Below are 6,410 nucleotides of genomic sequence, written 5' to 3'. Positions count from 1 at the left end.
CCCCTTGGGGAGTGAATCATCGGATCGCAGATCTTCCTTTCTGTCTCTCCATCTCTGTCAATCTGACCATCCATAATTTTTTTTAAAAAGAAAGAAAAACTATGAATAAATAATGTGGTATTTACATCCAGTGGAATGGTGTTCAGGTTTAATAAAGAAATAATTCTGCCGTTTGTGACAACACAGATAGACCTGATAAGTGAAATCAGCCGGGCACTGAAAGACAAATACTGGCACTCAGATGGGATACCAGTGTTTCAGGTGGTGGCTTAACCTGTTATGCCATAATGCTGGACCTCTATAAATTCTTCTATTTTTGTGTACATAGTTTACATAGTAAAAAAATTTTTTTTAATTTTATAAGATCCTGGGTACAAGTCACTTACTTTGGTTCTCCTCCAACAAATATAATTTAAAAAAAAGTGAAGTAAAATTTTTGTTCCTGGGATTAGGCATGTGAACAGGAACTTCTGCTCCATCGGTTGCTTTTGGCGGGGATGGGGGTGGTTGCGTAGCCTGGCCTGACTGCTTAAAAAGCAGCTGGTGCCAGCTTGGCACAGGCAGCCAGAGCACCTATTGGCACTGGGCTTCACCCACTGGCTGCCCACTGACAAGCTCTGAGGACCTGGGGATGACGAAATAGTGCCCAAGGATATACACCGATAATGCCACCATACTGTGTCGGTGAGAATGAATTCTCAGGGACTCCCAATAATAGGGCCACTGTACTTGCAGGTAAGCGAGGGAACTGAGACCTGGTGGCTTACAGGGGAGATTAGAAGATCTGTATGGGTCAGACTGATTCATCATCACATATATGAGTCCGGAGATAGGCTTGTTGGCACAGAACATCACTGACTATCACATGCCAGCTCATGTGAAAGCTAGGTCTAGATCCCAGTACCCAACTGAGTATCAGAACAGGGGATGGGTCACATCAGGCAGGGCCATGACAATAACCAGCACATGAGACAACCAGGTGGCGGGAATAGACTCTGTGGGGGAAAAGTGGGTCCAACCCTGTGGAAATACAAGTCCCGCTGGTTAGCTTAACAGTTGGGGTGGTGGATGGGCTGAACTAGGTGTGATCATGGAACCCACCAACACTCATGGGTACTGGGGCTGAGAATAGTCTGGGCAGATCCAGGCTGCAGCACCCACATATGCATCCTAAAACAGGTTGTGGGGCTGGCTGAGTCACAACATTCACCAGCTGCCATAATAGCCAAGATGGAGGGGCAGACTATATCAGGTAAGAGCGTTGCACCTACTGGCATATGTGAGATCTAGATCTGGGAGTGGCCTGAGTAGGGGGAAGTTGGAAAACCCTCCTACAGGGTCATAGCTCCCACTGGTGAGCATGTGGTCCAGGCCTGGGGGTTGGGCAAGCTGGGCAAGCTAGCTCCATCCATTGGAAAATGTGTGGGTTAGTTTTGGAAGGGGACAGACCGGACAGGGCAGAGCAAACCATAGCTAACTGGCAAGTGCAGAAACCAACTTGGAACACAGGTCATGCTGGGTTAGGCTGTCACAGCTGCTAGTCTGCATGAGCCAGGGATGGGAAAGACTGAATAGGGCCAGATTCCAGCACCCATCAGCGAGAGTTAGGACTTGGGGCAGGCTGGGGCAGGCCAGGCTACAGCATCCAAAGGCAAAGGCCAAGACAGGTGAGGGACTATGCCAAGCTGGGTCAGAGCAACCACTGGCACAGGCAAGATATGTGGCTGGGAACAAGCCTGGTTGGGGAAGTAAGGGGATTCCCTGGCTGGGTTGTGTTTTCCACTGGGTGAGTGAGAGGGCTGGGGTGGGGGCTACTGTCGGGTCTGGACAAGGCTGTAGTGTCCGTCCACATAAGTGTGGACTGGGTCTGGGATGTGCCAGACTGGGTTAGACACCAGCACCCTTTGGTGATCGTGGGAACCAGGGTGGGTGTAGGATGGGTTGGCAGGTCTCTGCCCCTGCTGAGTCACGTGTGAGCTGTGTCTGGGTTTGGACCAGGCTTGGCTGGGCTGTAACAGCCAATAGTAAGAACCGGAATGGGTGAGGGCTGGTCAGGAAAGGCCACTGTTCCTGCTAGGAGAGGTAGTGAACTAAGTAGGGCTGGCCCAAGGACCCACCAGTGTGCACGTGATCTGGCAGTAGGAGAGGTTCTGATGGAGGAGCTTGGGAAACTCCTCTGTAGGGACACAGCCCCTGCAAGTGAGTATAAGAACCAAGACAGGGAGCAGCCCAGACCAGGCTAGGTAACAGTACCCATCGGCATACACTTGGCTCAGGTCAGGGGTGAGCCAAGCTGGGCCAGTTCATATAACCCACTGGCAAATGTGAGAACCAGAACAGTGCATGGGTCATCCAGGTTGGGCTACAACACAAGCCAGTTCACATTAGGCTGGGATTGGGGGCTTGCTGGGCTGGGTTAGGTCGTAGCCCCCACTAATGTGAGCTGGAATTTGTGGTGGGCCAGGCCCAAACAGGCTACAGCACCCACTGGAAAATGCCAAGGTGAGGTGGGCCATGCTAGACTGGGTTGCAGCACCCAATCAGCACATGTGAGACCTGGGTGGGGGGGAGAGAGAACATGATAGGGGGGCTGTGTGGGGCTCCCCTGCTGGACCACCACTCCCACTGGTGAGCATGAGAGCTGGGATGGGGGCGGACAAGGCCAGGCAGGGCTACAACACCTGTTGGCCTGCATGCGAGCTGGATCAGGGGAAGCCTAGCTGTGCTGACTGTTCCTACTCTTGCATGCATAAGCTAGAGTGGGTACGGGTTGGCTGGACTTTGATGCAGCATCACCTGGCAGAAGCTGGCATGGGTTGTCACTCTGACTGGTGAGCAGGGGAACCAGAGTTGTGGCAGGCAGGGCTGAACTAGGCTTCAGTGCCCATTGACATGTATGAGAGCTGAATGGGATGTAGGACAGACCGAACCAGTCTGCTGTACATACTGGCAAGTACGGGAACCAGGGCAGGGGGCGGGCCTGGTGGGGTTATTGGGGTGTTGCTCCGACTAGGCTGCAGCTCTCACTGGTTTATGTCAAGGCTGAGTGTGCCGTGGGCAGGACTGGGCTGGGCTGCAGCACCCATTGGTTTACATAGAAGAAAGGGTTGGAGACAGAACTGACCTACAAATTGCAACAAGTGCATGCAATATACTGTGCCAAAATCAGTATTGGCAAGCATGCACAAGAACCAGGTCTAGGAATACTTCAGATGACGTTTTTGTGAGGATCCTCCTAACTGAATCACTGTACTCTGAACCCAACCATGGAGAGAATCGCAGGTTCCATGGTCTGACCGTGGAGTACAAGAGTCAGAGCTGGGCCTTCTCAGTGTCTTAGACGGAGCAGTGGACAGAATACCCAGTTGTACATGGAAGATATGACAATACATTAGAGCCTACAGAGAACACCTGGTACTACAACAAAGGACAGATGACAGAAGAAATCAATCAACTACCTCAGCCAAGTGCTGGCAGTGAATATCTGGGCTAACATATGCTAAGGTGAACTACGTCAACCAATGGATTCTGGAAAGATTTCATTGTGCTTGGAGTGGCAAGATCGGCAGTAATTTGGAACTGTTGAACTATCAATACCTCTTGACCAGGATCCTTGGAACTCGCCCCACATCGGGGACCTTGATATGGCATCAGGTGGCTGTCCTCCATCCTAGGATATGGAGGAGGTTGGGAGGCTGGGTGTGGCTTCTCCCCTTGTATCGCCCTTTCCCCCAGATGCAGGAAGTTAAAAAAAGAGAGAGAGAAGTTGAAAATGGTGGTCTCATCCACTTTCCTGTAGCCCTTAGCCCTTTGCACCCTAATCAATTATGTAAAAACATCAGAAATAAAAATTTTTTAAAAAGTGAAATCAAAAGAAAATTCTTTGTTCCCTTTGAGCTGTGAACTAACCACAAAATACTGATAAATTGGGCCAGGTGCAGTGGCCTAGCGGCTCAAGTCATCACATTAAACATGCCGGGATTCTGTATGGGTGCAGGTTTTAATCCTGGCAGCCCCCATTCCCATCCAGCTCCCTGTTTATGGCCTGGGAAAGCAGTCCAGGACGATCCAAAGCCTTAGGATCCTGTACCCGCACGGGAGACCTGGGGGAAGTGCCTGGCTCCTGGCTTTGGATCGGGGCAGCACTGGCTGTTGTAGTCACTTGGAGAGTGAATCACAGGACGGAGGATCTGCTCCTCTGTCTCTCCTCCTCTCTATGTATCTGAGTTTGCGATAAAAATAAAAATAAATCTTTAAAAAAAACCCCAAAATACTGATAAATTAGAGGCTGTGCTTCTTTGGTCATAGTCTCCCCTAGCCAAAAATGATAGTGATGTCCAACAGCTGCAGTTACCTTCACTAAACATTGTGATCTCCCACAACAGAGAAGTGAACTGGTCTCCAGACGGTTACTTCATGGAAGATAAAATAATGCCTTTATGCCTTCAAATGTACCAATACTTATTGGAAGAGTTAGTACCTGCTTGAAAACAATGAGAACTCTAAGAAATATCTGAAACAATGTGTGACAAATTCCTGCTCAACTTTTTTTGCACTCCCTCCCAGCAAGAGGAATTTCCTCACATTTTAAATCTAGACTGGCATAGTAATTTGCTTTTTCCTGAAAAAAATGTGGCAGAAGTGATATTGGAAAGTTATGGTCTAAAGAGGTATTGTAGCTTTCATTTCCATTGCCTTGGAAAGCTTCCAATGTGACATGAAGAAGCCTCACATACCTACCAAAAGATGATAACATGTGTAAAACAGATTACATGCAAAGAGAGTTTAGGTCAGTCATCCCAACTATCCCAGTTGTGGTTGAGGCCATCCAGGACTATCTGAACTTCAGCAGATCCACTGGCTGAATCTAGACACACAGGGTAAGTACAGGTAAGAACAGCAAAGGAAGCATCCGATCAACACACCGAATTATGTAATTGTCAGTTTAGCCACTAAATATTAAGTTAGTGTTTTAATGTAACAATAATAACTGAAACAGAAGAGAAGGGTATTTTAATGTACTAGGTTGAAGTATGAGCTGATGATAGAGGCAGTGGAAATTAGATTATCAGTTAGTGGAGATCCACACCTATGCATAGGCCAGTGAGGCTTAGAGAAACTGAGCTTATATGGGAAGGAGGAACCAGAGGTTCAGTATTTTTCTTGCTCCGTTTCAGTCACATGAAGGACAAGTTTTGTAAGACACATAGGCATTCTAAGAGAGTCCTTGGTTCGGGATTTCAAATATTAAATGCATAAGCCTGTAACAATTCCTTGGTATTACCTGTGAAATAGTCTTTCCCAGAAAAAAGATTGACTGCGATGATGAAAATTCAACTGGCACAGATAGGCATTTTCTTATTAATAGTTTACTTGAGACAGTTCATCTTCCATTTATTGCTAATGGCTGCTGTCAACAATTCCCTTTGTCCAATTCATCATATCCAGCTATCAAGAAAAGACCGCAGTGGTGAATATTGTGCCATAGTGGCTTATGCCACCACTTACAATGCAGTCCTGGCATCATATTCTGCCATCATTTCCAATTTAGCTTCTATGCATATCTGTAAGGCAACATGATGTTCAAATGCTCTGGGTCTCTGTCACTCATTAGATGAAGTTCCTGGTTCCTTGCTTCTAGCTGCCCGGGGTTATTCCAGGCACTGAGGAGTCAACAGGTTAAAAAAAATCTTGATTTTTCTCCCTCCTACCCTTCCTGCATCCTCCCCTCTTTCTCTATCTTCTCCCTCCCCGCTATAGTTTAACTTCTCAAATATATAAATAAACTTCAAAAAGAGAGACAAAAGGTTACAAAGGCACACAGTATACATACTCTCGGAAGATACAGAGTAAGCATTAGACTCACACAAGGCCAGGATGTTGCAATTATCAGAGCAAGAGTTTAAAAGAACTGTAAATAAGGCCCGGTGCAGTAGCCTAGTGGCTAAATTTCTTGCCTTGCACATGCTGGGATCCTTTATGGGTGCCAGTTTGTGTCCTGGCTGCTCCACTTTCCATCCAGCTCCCTGCTTGTGGTCTGGGAAAAGCACCAGAGGATGATCCAAAGCCTTGGGACCCTGCACCTCCATGGGAGACCTGGAAGAGGCTCCAGGCTCCTGGTATGGGATCAGCTCAGCTCCAGCTGTGGCAGCCACTTTGGGAGTGAAGCAGTGGACGGAAGTAAAAAATTTTGAAAAAACCCAGGAGATACTCCATCACCTATAGAGAAGCAAAGATAAGAATTATGGGACTGGCAACATACAATAGTGGGTAAAGTCATCGCCTGTGATGCCAGCATCCAGTTATGGGCATTGGTTCCAGACCTAGCTGCTACACTTACAATTCAGCTCCCTGCTAATGTACCTGGGAAGGCAGCAAAAGATGGCCTGTTTGCATCCCTGAAACCACGC

The 6,410-nt window shown here is 47.8% G+C and overlaps 1 protein-coding gene across 1 annotated transcript in view; it reads right to left on the bottom strand.

Moving 5' to 3' along the window:
- Positions 1–5,158: 5,158 nt before the first annotated feature.
- The window catches only part of CUTC (cutC copper transporter), a 37,633-nt gene continuing 36,381 nt past the window's right edge, over positions 5,159–6,410 (bottom strand). The window contains exon 11 of the transcript XR_009246513.1: positions 5,159–6,219. The gene's annotated coding sequence lies outside the window, so the exon portion shown is untranslated. The remainder of the gene's footprint in view (positions 6,220–6,410) is intronic.

This window comes from Ochotona princeps, chromosome 13, assembly GCF_030435755.1.
Source record: "Ochotona princeps isolate mOchPri1 chromosome 13, mOchPri1.hap1, whole genome shotgun sequence".
Classification (NCBI taxonomy): domain Eukaryota; kingdom Metazoa; phylum Chordata; class Mammalia; order Lagomorpha; family Ochotonidae; genus Ochotona; species Ochotona princeps.
The sequence above is the reverse complement of the archived record's forward strand: the minus strand, read 5'-3'. Positions and strand labels throughout refer to the sequence as shown.